Raw genomic sequence first — 12,271 nt, 5'->3', positions numbered from 1 at the left:
AGGTCAGATATGCCTTGAAAAAAATGATGGTACTCCCTACCCTTTTTTCCTCCACAAAACGCATGGCACAGTCGTCGCGCAGGCAGGGAGAAAGGAGGTGAAGAGGCAAGGAAGCCAGCCAGGAGGGAAGCCAAGTAAGTCCACTCGACTTCCTGTTGGGCGGAACAGGCGGAGTGAGCGCCGGCAGGGGCAGCGCAGGGCTGGGGGTGTACTCAGCTGTGCCGAGCTGATTATAGAAGATGAAAGGGCTGAGCAATTTATTTCATCTCACACTGAACACTGCTGACAACTGGAAGTGAGGACAGAAGGATTCATTTGTTCAACTGTTTTAAAAAGCAGGCTTCAGGGACGCCTGGGTGGCTCAGTTGGTTAAGCAGCTGCCTTCGGCTCAGGTCATGATCCCAGCGTCCTGGGATCGAGTCCCACATCGGGCTACTTGCTCCGCAGGGAGCCTGCTTCTCCCTCTGACTCTGCCTTCCACTCTGTCTGCCTGTGCTCGCTCTCACTCTCTCTCTCTCTTACAAATAAATAAATAAAAAAAATCTTTAAAAAAAAAAAAAAAAAAAAAAAAAAAAAAAAAAAAAAAAAAAAAAAAAGCAGGCTTCAAATGATACCACAGAGAAAAAGGAGGAAATGCCGAAGTGTAATAAAATGTCCATTTCTTTTCTTTTCTCCTTTTTTTTTTTTTTTTTTTTTTTTTAAATATGGGAGCTGCAGCATTTGCATTTTATAGATGGGCTTGTTAGGTGAAGGGGTTGGCTTTTCCTGGTGGTTGTCAATTCCAGTGAAGGAAATACATGTCCCCAGGCTCAATGACCCATCAGCTGGAGCAGCCTTCCCTCCTTTGCCCCAAGGGCTCACATGCCTTCAAGTGCCAGGTCCAAGGACAAGAGAGGATGAAAAAAATCCAACCCTGCAGTGTTTAAAATCTGTTCGGAAAACTGTGGAAAAGATTTCGTGCCGGATCTCTATACTAAAAGTGGCTCGAAAGACATTACGTGACAGAGAATCTATTTTAAATTTTATAATCCTGATCCCGATAACATCAAGTTCGCCAATCCACATGTGCCTGGTGCATCTATATGGTTGTGTGTGCTTGGAATTTTGGAAGAAAATGTTCTACTTCCTTTCAAATAAAATGTGGTATTATTTTTAACATATGTAGTGTTTGAGAATGAGGAATATTTCTCATTTCAAAGACTCATACAGATTATTTGGAAATCCAATCTACCTAGCAAAGCGGTCTTATCCCAAAAGATTTACAAAGATGGGTAATATCCCTTACTAGCAGCACATTAGTTATTAATGGTTAAACACAAATACATATCCAAATGTTAATGACAAAGATAAAGAAATACATTCTGTCCATAATCATTAATATTAAACTCAAATATCAGTAACATGAGCACATCATTCTCAAGCAATTCAGTTGGGTCACTGATTCTTTGTGATTTTTATTAGAAGTTTGGTTCTTTTCACTGGGTAGTCAATGTAGGGTTTGGGTTACTTTTATTAGTGGTGGTGGTGGATTTTTTTGTTTTTGTTTTTTGAAAGAAATCAGTATATGAACACAAATGGAAAAGATTATAGCTGAAAAAAATCACTAACTCCCTTAGTCCCTTGAAAGCATAAATTCAGGAGTTCATTTTTCAACAAATATTTTTGGAGCACCTGCTGTGTGCCAGGCACTGTTTTAGGGACTAAGAATAACAGCTTTTACTATGAGCTCTGGCTGTTACTGAGGCCCACCATGGGAGGCTGTATAGATTTATCCAGCCCTGCTCTGGTAGGGGATGCACAGATGACATAAAACCACAATGCAACGGGAATCCCTGGAATTGGCCAGTGCACAACCCTTCTTCTAGTTCAATAGAAGGAGACAGAAAAGGTGCAAACAAGTCAACAGACAAATTAAGGAAGACTTATGAGTTTCATAAACATAACAATACATGTAATCATACAGGTAAATTTATAAAAAATGATAGGAAGTAGAAAGAGGGACCATAACACAAGAAGCTTTTGGAGGCTTCTCTCTCTCTCACGAACACACACACACACACACAATCCTGCCATTTATAGCAACATGGATGAACCTGGAAGACATTATGCTAAGTGAAATAAGACAGACATAGAAAGGTAAATACTGCACGATCTCACTATGTGAAAGCTAAAAAAGTCAAACTCATAAAAGCACAGAGTGGAATGGTGGTTGCCGAGGACTAAGAGGTGGTGGAAATGAGATGTCAGTCAGAGTACAAACTTTCAGTTATGAGGGGGGGGGGGGTGAGTAACTGCTGGGGATCTACGGCACAGTGACTGTAGTTAACAATACTCTGTTGTATACCTGAAATTTGCCAAGAGAGTTGATCTTCAGAGTTCTCACCACACACACACAGTGATAACCATGTAAGGTGTTGGATATCTTAAATCACCTTGACTGAGGTGCTCATTGCCACAATGTATATGTATCTCAAAACATCACATTGTATACCTTCAAATGTAATCACTTTTCTACACAAATTAGTATTTATTATTAGAAAGACCACAAGTATCTGGGACCACAAGTATCTGTATATGTATCTCAAAACATCACATTGTATACCTTCAAATGTAATCACTTTTCTACACAAATTAGTATTTATTATTAGAAAGACCACAAGTATCTGGGAGTAGATAAAGCATAAAAAATCTTACACCTACTCTAAAAGAAAGTTGATAATAACACTTTAAGTGAATGAATGAACAGCCAAGCTTCCATTAATTGCCATTCAATAAAAATATACTAGTTAGTTGGAATAGTTTGAACGTCTCTCTCTTTTTTTTTTTTTTTAAAGATGTTATTTATTTATTGAGAGAGGGCAAACGTGAGAGAGAACACAGAGAGAGAAGGAGAAGCAGGTGTGTGTTTGTTAGTTCTACTTCAATAAAATGGAGAAAAAAAAAAGAGGTCCCATTTAAGCTGAGACTCTGGGATAAGAAAGATTCAGCACTGTGGATAGATTATCTGATGAAGAATGTTCTAATTACCAACACCCAAGAATGAATTTGTTGGTCTCTGGGGCCAAAGAGAGCATCTGAGCAACTGGAGGGGTGAGCAAGGCGGGAAAGGCGGAAGCAAGAGCAGGGTGCAGAAAGGGGCCACTCTTGGAGCACTTGGTTGGTTCTGTTGGTGAAGTGTCCAACTCTATTTTCGGCTCAGGTCATGATCTCAGGGTTGTGAGACTGAGCCCCGTGTCTGAATCCACACTGGACGTGGAACCTGCTTACGATTCTCTCTCCCTCTGCCCCTCCCCTCCCAAAATGAAAAGAAAAGAAAAGAGGCTATTCTTCAGAGGAGCTGATAAGCCAAGCAGTTTGAAAATTTTCTAGGAGCAAAGGGAAGTGGTATCTTCAGCGTTCTCTCCATTCAAGACAGTGACGCTGGATTTCTTAGTAGCATGAAAGTATCATGCAATGAGGGTCTTGGCCCCACCTGAATGATTCAGAGCATCAGATGATGGAATTTTGAGGTAAGAAGAGCAGACATGGAGATAAATTATCACTAAATGGGGATTATTGTTCTGCAGTTTTAATTGTAATGTCATAATGATCCAAACCCTACAGAAGCAAAACTCAAGACAGGGGCACTATAGATTTGTTTGGCAGATTAATTATTTTTCAAATATACTTGGACGCTCAACTGTACATTTTTTCTCTATTGCAATAAATGGTATTTAAATCAAACAGCAGACTGAACATTCTTGGGGATGTTGGTACAAGAGCTGGTCCAGGCACCAGCAGGTTCTGATAAAGCCAACACCCTTAACTTCACTTCTATTTAGCCTAATATTGAGTCTAATACTGAGTGTGATACTGAATACTGGGTATAGTCAGTAATATTCCCAGCTTAATTATATATAGCCTGATAGAATATGTTTATTATGTGTACCAAGCCATATAAAAAATGTAATCACTTTTCTACACAAATTAGTATTTATTATTAGAAAGACCACAAGTATCTGGGAGTAGATAAAGCATAAAAAATCTTACACCTACTCTAAAAGAAAGTTGATAATAACACTTTAAGTGAATGAATGAACAGCCAAGCTTCCATTAATTGCCATTCAATAAAAATATACTAGTTAGTTGGAATAGTTTGAACGTCTCTCTCTTTTTTTTTTTTTTTTAAAGATGTTATTTATTTATTGAGAGAGGGCAAACGTGAGAGAGAACACAGAGAGAGAAGGAGAAGCAGACTGGCCAATGAGTGGAGAACCCAATGGGGGTGGGGGGGGGACTCGATCCCAGGACTCTGAGATCATGACCTGAGCCGAAGGCAGACGCTTAACGGACTGAGCTACCTAGGTGCCCTGTCTCTTCATTTTTATGACAAAATTTAAGTGTCTCTGATGGAAGGAATGCATGGTATTTTATCACATTTTGCTAAGAAAGAAAGAAATCATTAAAATGATGCCTCAACATTAGCAACTCCAATCTAGTATATAACATATTGGGCATTATCGTGGATATCCTCAGTTTGGGGCAGAGATTTCATTTCCATAGGAACAGCCTGGGAGCAGTAATGACTGCGGTAGAGTGTTTTGATAAAAGCTGTCATAAAATACACTTTTCTTAAATTTGCCTTCACAAAAGAATAAAATCATAGAGAAATGCTTTGAAAAAATATGTCCAAAGATAGTACTTCTGGCTAACCAGAAAACATGAAAAATAAATCTCTGACTCAGGCACACAAGAATATCAACAACAATGACAACTGGGCAGTGTCCCTGGTTATTTTTCCTTCACTGCCTTTTTTTCCTCCTCCTGATGTACAAATCACACACAGTGAAATGCATCTATCTTAAGAATACAGTCGAATGGATTCTGACAAATGTGCACACCCTATAAACAGCAACCACACTGCAGAAACTTCCCTCCAGGCCCTTCCCAACTCCTGTCCTCACCCTTCTGCTAGAGGTAAACACCCTTCTAGCACCACACCTTAATTCTACCAGCTTCTAATAGTTCGTTAAAGGGATCTGTATTACTAAGCAATAAATAAGAACCAACTACCGGTAGATACAAGGATCAACCTCCAAAAAATTATGAATTAAAAGAAAAAAATCAAAAAAGAAGCATATATCATGGTTATTCCAGGTATGTGAAATTCCAGAGAATGTAAATTCACCCTTAGTGACAGAACAGACCACTGGTTGCTTGGAACCAGGAAAAGGGATCAGCAAAAGGAATTACAAATGGGCAGAAGTAAATTTGGAGAGGGGGAATCTTCATATATTGAAACTTACTGAATTGTGTACTTGGGATGTGTGCACTTGTTTTGGTCAATTATATCTGAATAAACTTTAACACCCCCTTTCAAATGGCAAATCAGTTTGCTAGATAAGAAAAGTTCGCCCTGCAAATCATACTGAGCTGTTATGTTAAAAAAATAATTAAGCATTCATAAATTATTTTAATTTATGAAATTCCACCCTTTTTTTCCTCAATATACTTTTCTCTATGCAATCTACCCCCGCCATCCTATGATTCCAATTACTGTTTTGTTTGATGTCTTGATATTGTCCTATGATAAAGAGGTCAACGGCTCTTTTCATTGTTTTCATTCTGGGCTTTGTTTTGGCTTATTTCTACTGACTGGTCTGCAGGTTCACGGGTCTTTTCTCACCGTCTAATCTGTTATTGTGACCTCCAGTGACTTTCTTATCTCGTTTCTCAAATTTCCATTTGACTCTTCTACAGTTCCCATTTGTCTACTCTGAACCTCTATGTGTTCACAGATTATATCTTCACATTTTTAAAAACATTTACAGTATTTCCCTAAATTCATTTTGGCGAGAAGGCTCTAAATTTTCTTTCAATTCAAATTATAAAACAACTGTGAATATGTATCATTTTAACCTGAATCGATGACTTCCTGATTCTATGATACACTACTCAAAGCCCAAACACTGTACTCTTTATACTCGAAGCCTCTCCATCCTGTCTATCTAATAGTTTGGACACATTTAAGGTTCTGATTAAAAAAAAAAAAATTTCAGTTGAACACCAGAAGGGTTATAGTCTAAGAGTGAAGTTAAACTAGACATAGATTATCCTGATCTTCAACACCACTACTCATTAGGGAAATCCAAATTAAAACCACAGTGAGATACTACCTTGCACCTTATTAGAATGGCCATCACTAAGAAGACTAGAGACAAATACTGGCATGGATATGGGGAAAAGGGAGCTCTTGTACACTGTTTACACTGTTATGGCAATGTAAATCTATACAGCCACTACAGGGGAAAACTGTATGGAGAATAATCTGAAGATTAAAAAAAACTACAATATCGTCTAAAAATTCCACGGGAATATATCCAAAGGAAATGAACTAACTTGAAAAGAGTTCTTCACCCCCATGTTCACAGCAGTATTATTTACAATCAATCGCCAAGACATGGAAACAAACTCAGTACCCATCAATGGATGGATAATTAAATTGTGATACACACACACACACACACACACACACACACAATTCTATTCACCCATAACAACAACAACAACAACAAAACAAGGAAATCCTACCATTTGTGACAACATGGATAGACTTGGAAGTCATTATGCAGAGCGAAATAAGTCAGACGAAAAAGGCAAATACTGTATGCTCTCACTTATACAAAATCTTTTTAAAAAAGAAGAAAGAAACACAGAAGAACAGATCAGACTTGTGATTACCAAAGATAGAGGGTGGGGGAAGGGGTTGGGGTGGACTGGAAGAAGGTGGAAAGGTGATCGAAAGGTACAGAATTTCAGTTTAAGATAAACAAGTTCTGTGGGTGTAGCATTTAATACGTTGACTGTAGCTAATACCGCTATATATGTATAGGAGAGCTGTTAAGAGGAAATCTTAAGAGCTCCTATTACAAGGATATTTTTTTCTTATTTTCTTTCTTTTCCTTGTATTCTATTTATACGAGAAGATAAATGTTAACTGAACCTATTGCACTAATCACAATATACGTAAATCAAGCCATCAGCTGTATGCCTTAAATTTATGCAGTGATGTAGATCAATTATTTCTCAATAAAAACTGGGGGGTGGGGGGAACTACTAAAAAAAAGGAAAGAAAGAAATCGACCAACCTTACAAAGAATGAAACCCAGCTGTGAATCAGCTCAATCTGTTTGGATTAAAGTTATCCATGCCTACTCTAATTGCCTGCCAGAAGCTAAAGAAATCCTCTCTAGAGAAAGAGAACTTCTTTTTTCCAGAACCTCTGTAATTTTTATATATAATTTCCACAATTCAACAACAACAAAAAATTTTCCCAGGTATACAAAATAAAGGATAAGGAAAAAAAAGCAACGAAAACTGACTCACAGGTGACCCAGATACTAGATTTTAACTGTGATTAGTGTGTCACAACTGATGACAAGATGGAAAAATTAACCAGAAAACTGGAACTTACATTAAAAGAACAAAATGGAAATTCTAAAACTTAGACTAAAAAAAAAAAATAATGTCTGGAACCAGGAATGCTATCGAGGCCACCTCGCACCTGCCAGAAGAGGTAAAATTAAAAGTACTCACAGCAGGTGGTGGTAGCAGCAGCTCAGGTTTCTGCAGGGATGTGAGCGGCAGGTGGGTGGTGACTTAGTGGGCACCGCTTGCTCTCCACCCCCCCCCCCAACCTTCCCGAGCATTTCCGTCCAGTCTAAGGGTATGAGCGCTCCTGGCTGTCTCCAGGGTGGGGCAGAGCCCGGCTGGGGGCTCCCGAGCGGAGGCCTAGTGTCCCAGTTCACAGATGCTCACGCTGCTGGACACCAAGCAGGATGAGTAACTCAGCTACATGGCTCTGTTCAAGCTCATGAACTGCATCCTTCCAAGCCAGGCGCAGATGTTCCCAGGTCAGGAGGCGACTGCCACAGTCCCTCTCATGCACACGGCTGGGGCGCCGTGACCGTGACAGCTCCAGGCACGGATCGGGGTACTCAGGGCACCCTGCATCCCAGGTCCGTAGATGACAGTGCAGTCACGACCAGCCGCTTGTTCACCGAGCAGAATACACAGTACTGCTTGCGTAACCTATTGTAACACCGGCAAGAAGTGGGTATGTAACCCTCCACCTCGTTTAACTTTTGACAGCCGCACTGTAAGTCACCTCCCGGGATGCAAAGAGGCGACTTGCCACTAAGATGGGCTCCTCCGGGAACCGGCTCTGGAGGGTTCCAGTGGCTCCCACAATGTCTTCCTCCACAGCTTCATTATTGCCTAAGCTAACTGGGTTGTGGTTCAGCTGTGTGGACCACCCTGCATCAGGTAGAAAAGCTTCAAGTACATCAACGGGGACCCCGCAGAGCCCCAGTACGTGATTTAGGACTGCTGCTTCCAGTGCTAATGGAGACCCCTTCTGAGCAAGAGCAGCTATGGGGTGGGCGCATCCCCACTCCACAGATCAGTCAACAACTCCGAGGTGCAGCCAACGCAAGGAAACTCCTTCCCCCAGCGTGAAGGACCTAGAGAAGTAAGAAGTGAAGAGCCCGGGAGCATCCTCCTGCATAGGAGGCTTACCAGCACCAGGGCAAAGCACTGGCCACATTCCAGGGGTGGGACAAGGGTTCCTCCTTGTCCCAGAGCACCTGGGAGGACAGAGCCTTTGAGTTGCCTATGAGAATGACCTCATATCATACCTTGGTTAGGGCCATGTGGGATGCCAGAAGAGTAGTTTTGGACATCCTGACCTTGCCCACATGGACACATTCCAGGGGTGGGACAAGGACTTTATCTTACTCCCCTGCACATGCACTTACAAGCTCCCCTGTCCAGGTGCCGGCCAACGATGATGAGAAACCAAAAAGAGCCCCAGTCTCAGCATAACATCACCATCAGGTGGGACCTAGTCCTTAACAAGAAGACAAATGCCTACTTTACTTGGCTCAACACTGAATATCAATTCTCTGGTGAAGAGAATGTAGTCATAATTTGGTTGAGATATGTGGCTTAATCAAGGGAACAAGATATGCTTGCTTGCAAAGGAAACATGGTTTGGTATCCCCTATGGCAAACGATCAAGCCATGTCTTCAAGGTCCCTGTTAATTATGGTGATGACCTCACCACTGAGCTGCAAAGCAGTTTGTGTGTGTCGTGGCGATCAAAACTTGCAGAAGGATTTCAGGTGGGAGTCAACCTCATTGGAGGAGACCTCCAGGTGGGGCTACAATAGATGGCAGCTGGAGGACATTATCATCAGATCTCAGCTGCCCAAGAACTTTAAGGCACAAGGACTCCCCAACTGGAACCACTCTTCGGACTACACAAAAAGACCAATGAGCCTGATATAAGACCTACCAGGCATCAGGAAGATAGTTTCCTTGGCCACCATCAGCTACTACCTGGCTGGGCAAAGCAATGCTCCCCTGCTTCTCTGTGCCCCAAGTAATATAATCATAGATTGACTGAGCAAGAAGATCTACCAGACCAAGCTTAAAATCATGCTGTTCTGCATCAGGACTCAGTATCATTTCTATCCCTGCACAACCAGATCAGGAACATGGAGAGCATGGGGAGCTCCAGAAGCTGCATCAAATGAACGAGGAGACTGGGGAGTTCTTGTTGGCAGAAAAGAAACCTTACCTGATGCCAAAGCTAACCATAGAAAGGGAGTTGCTCATGAACACAGATGGGTGTGGAGGCGTGGGCAACTGAGGCCCATTTTAATTGAGGCAAGCACGCCAGCCACTAAGCTAGAGTGCATGGTCCCCAAAGTCCTTGGAGTCAACTAGCTCATCTTCATGAATGACCACTGCCAGCTGAGCTCCATGGTGATATGCAAAATGGAAGATGAGATTGGGCTGTCCCAGTCACTCTTCAAGCAGCTCGTGGTGCTGGTATCCATTCCATCCATCTCATCCACCTCCAGGTCCACCATGATGCATCCTACCCTCAGCATTTCTCATCCAACTTCTAAGAGTTCTGGCTTCAAAAAGCCATCACTGCAGCAGATCTTAGGAAGAAGGGATTGGACTTCCAGTTACCCCAACCTGATCAGCTGATGTTCTAGATGACGCAGAGCCCAGAAGAGATTGCCAGAACAGCTCAAGCACCTCATCCCTGAACAGGAAGGAAGTGGGACACACAGAGCAGATCATCACAAAGCTGCTGAAGAAAGGTGCCAAGCCAGACCAGCTCAGCAGCATCATGCCCTTAAGCAGGGCCAACCCTCCGACCTCATAGAACTCATGCATTTCAGTGGCTCCCTGCACAGCAAACTCTACCAGGAGGTAGAATTCGCCCAATGGACACATTCTGGGGTGGGACAAAGACTTTATCTTACTCTCCTGCAAGTGCACTAGTGAGCACTGGATTTTTAAACAACCCCAGGCAGCTTCACATGGCCCTAACCAAAACACGATATGAGGTCATTCTCATAGGCAACTCAAAGGCCCTGTCCTCCCAGATGCTCTGGAACCTGCTGGACTACTACAAAGAACAGAAAGTGCTGGTGGAAGGGCCCCTGAGCAATGTGGGAGCGCCTCCCCCTCTGGGGGAGAGCCTCACGAGGTTCAGCAAGCCCAGGTAGCTCGTCACCACCCTCTACCTGGCAGTCATGTATCACCCTAGGAGGCTACAGTCCCAGGATCAGTCCATGACCAGAAGAGCCAGAGCTGGCCCTGGACTATGAACTCATGAACTTGCAGACCCAAGACCAGATGTGCATGTCTGGTGCCAGCCCCAGCAACATGGCTGCCATGAACATTCCCCACTCCCTTCAACCTGCTTATGCACCCCATGCCGCCACTGGGGTATTTTGACAAGCAGACTGGGAGAACCCCCAAGGGTGAGACTGGTCCTGGGGGATGACAGAAGAACAGTTTTGGACATCCTGGGCTCAGCCAGAGGAATCTTCGTGGCAGCCAGGCCAGCCAGGAGGCGGCATTCCAGCTGTTTTCACAGGACACCCTGGCTCATGGCTGTATCAGTCCTCCCAGGGGAGCCAGCATGACAATTACCTTGGTGATGAGTTGAAGTCACACATCAATGGGGCACTGTTTACAAGACCCCTCCTGTCAGCACTGGAGTAATAGGGTTGTTCCAAAACTAGAAGAGGACTTAGTCGGTCAATAACTTATTCTGAGCAATTAAAAAACAAATACATAGATACTTATTTGCCCCTGCTAACACGGAAGGACAACTGTCAGCAATAGGAGAAAAGGAGCAGCTGAGGGATAGAGGAGCTGAGACAGAAGGAGTGCCCACCGCTGGTCAGCAGGGCAAGGAGAAGGGAGATTGAAAGAGGAGCCCAAGTGTAGGAGACCAAGCCAGGGAGGCCCCATGCCAGTGCCAACACCTCTGAGTCTGTGACCAGAGTCAAGGGAGGGAGACTCTTATCTCAGAGTAGGACTTTCCTCTGTTTTATTCTTCTGTCTTATCTTTTATTGAAAGGAGACTAGGTTTTAGAAGAAAACTTGGCATTTGAGTGCCCCGGCAGACTCCTTAGTGGCAGCTCCCTGCAGGGGGCCAGGTTCCATGCTGGCTGGCTGCCTGCGTTCTAAGAGGGTTTTCATTTAAAGCAAATCCAGTGTTTTGGGTTTTTCTGTTTTTTAAAGATTCTTTCAAAGGAGGACTGGAAAATATCCTTACTGAGTTTGTCTGTCCCATCTCGGTGGTGGACCTGGGAGACGCAAGAAGCTTCCATAAATGGAGGATAAACAAGCCAACACAACCGGAGATCAGGATCAACACCTGTGATGAGATCTGAAGAAAGATTTCTGCTTTCAGTTTGAGCTGCCAGTGGCTGTTCCTACATTCAGGGTGGTGAGGGAGCATACTTCCAAGCTCCCTAGCTCTCCATTCTTCCTGCATTCTGAGAGGCAACGTGCTTACCGTGTGCAGCAGCCTTTCCCCCTTACTGCAAAGGGTCTTGGCGAGACTAGCCTTGAGGCCAGAGACCAGGAAGGTGGCTGTTCTCTAGCTAATGGCTTCTTTTCAGAGTCCTTCCTAAGGATTTGGTGGAAGAGCCAGGAAGGCCTATTCCCATCCCCACAGAGACGCTCACAGAACCTGTGACCTGTTAGACAAGCTGAGCACTCCACCCCTCCATTTTCTCCAAAACCATCCCCAAGTTTAAAGCCCCTCTACCTGCAGGCCCAGGTTCAGTGAGGTGGGGCTTATTTCTGATTTGGGGGGTAAGGAATAAGTATCAGAAATAAGTTGGTTCTGGGGTGCCTGGCTGGCTCAGTTGGTTAAGCATCTCACTCTTGGTTTTGTCTCAGGTCTTGATCTCAG

The 12,271-nt window shown here is 43.3% G+C and overlaps 1 pseudogene; it reads left to right on the top strand.

Moving 5' to 3' along the window:
• Positions 1-8,824: 8,824 nt before the first annotated feature.
• LOC131831191 (regulator of nonsense transcripts 1-like) lies at positions 8,825-11,011 on the top strand (annotated as a pseudogene).
• Positions 11,012-12,271: the final 1,260 nt, after the last annotated feature.

Source organism: Mustela lutreola, chromosome 5, assembly GCF_030435805.1.
Source record: "Mustela lutreola isolate mMusLut2 chromosome 5, mMusLut2.pri, whole genome shotgun sequence".
NCBI lineage: Eukaryota > Metazoa > Chordata > Mammalia > Carnivora > Mustelidae > Mustela > Mustela lutreola.
The sequence above is the reverse complement of the archived record's forward strand: the minus strand, read 5'-3'. Positions and strand labels throughout refer to the sequence as shown.